General features: G+C 44.4%; 1 non-coding gene across 1 annotated transcript; it reads right to left on the reverse strand.

Moving 5' to 3' along the window:
- Positions 1-553: 553 nt before the first annotated feature.
- LOC142859281 (U6 spliceosomal RNA) lies at positions 554-657 on the reverse strand. Its single transcript, XR_012912188.1, has one exon. It is a non-coding gene; the product is annotated as a U6 spliceosomal RNA (small nuclear RNA).
- Positions 658-1394: the final 737 nt, after the last annotated feature.

Raw genomic sequence — 1394 nt, forward strand, 5'->3', positions numbered from 1 at the left:
CAGGCCTTTTGAATTGACCTCGGTTCCTTTCTGTCATCTTAATTCTTGTTTACTTTTATGCCGATTCAAGGGGAGAAGGAAGTTATAGCCAGAGCCTCCACGGCTGTCTCTCCACTCATTTCTCTCTAATCTCATTTCTCTCGCTCATCTTCTACCAGAACCTGTTAAATTCCACCCATAAGCCGGGCGCTGGTGGCGCACGCCTTTAATCCCAACACTCGGGAGGCAGAGGCAGGCGGATCTCTGTGAGTTCGAGACCAGCCTGGTCTACAGAGCTAGTTCCAGGACAGGCTCCAAAGCTGCAGAGAAACCCTGTCTCGAAAAAAAAAATATTCCACCCATGACAATCTTTGACTCGGCAAAATTGTCTTTGTCCCTTGTTTTACATGACCTTTCTGTGGCTCACCTCCCATGGCAGTAAGTAGTCCGGTTTGAATCACCTGCTCCCTTTGGTGGTGGCCACTTCCTGCGGCAGCCCCTGCTTCTAAAGACTCTCTCATCAACCAGGTCTTAGCTTTCTGCTCTTCCTTCTCCCTGGGGCTTCTTTTCTTTTTCGATATGTTAGCACTCCACAGTCCTGCATGTCATCCTTGAGCAGGGCCTTGCTAATCTTCTCTGCATTATTCCAATTTTAGTCCATGCGCCACCAAAGTGAGCAAGATTTCTACTCTCATAGCTCCGAGGACTATTTCTAAACTTGACCACATCCCCCTGAGGAAGATATATAGAAAGGTCCAGAAGCCTGCAGGAATGTTTCTCAAACTGTAAATCATTCCATATGGCTGGGGGCAGCGTGTGAAGGAAGAAATGGCAAGCAGGAGCTAGGTCTCCAGTAACCGAAACTTGAGGAATTCACATTGGGTGGTGAGATCAGGAGAAATGTCTGCTTCTTTTGCTTTACATTTTTAAAATAAATTTTCCTATCTTTTATTCTGTGTGATTTGCCTAATATCTACTTTATTTTGTTTTGTTGATTAGTTAGTTTTGTTTGTTTGTTTTTTGTTTTTTTTTTTTTGAGACAGGATTTCTCTGGCTGTCCTGGAACTCACGCTGTAGACCAGGCTGGCCTCGAACTCAGAGATCCACCTGCCTCTGCCTTTCAAGTGCTGGGATTAAAAGTGTGTGTCTTCATACGTACATTTTTAACTTTGCCTCACAAACACTTTATTTTTTAAGCACAATTATAGAACACACACGCACACACACAAATAGAAACCAAGAGAAGTGAGTGACTTCCTGAGTCGAGTCACATTTTCAGTTTCGGGTTCCTAGTCCCTTCCTCAGAAGAGTCTCATGGCACCAGGTGAGGGGTGACTTTGAAATCTTTTACTTGAGGTCTCACTAGACTACTTAAGATGTACAACTTGCTTGCTGGTGACCTCATTTATTCTGTC

The sequence above is a fragment of the Microtus pennsylvanicus genome, chromosome 10, assembly GCF_037038515.1.
Source record: "Microtus pennsylvanicus isolate mMicPen1 chromosome 10, mMicPen1.hap1, whole genome shotgun sequence".
Lineage (NCBI taxonomy): Eukaryota > Metazoa > Chordata > Mammalia > Rodentia > Cricetidae > Microtus > Microtus pennsylvanicus.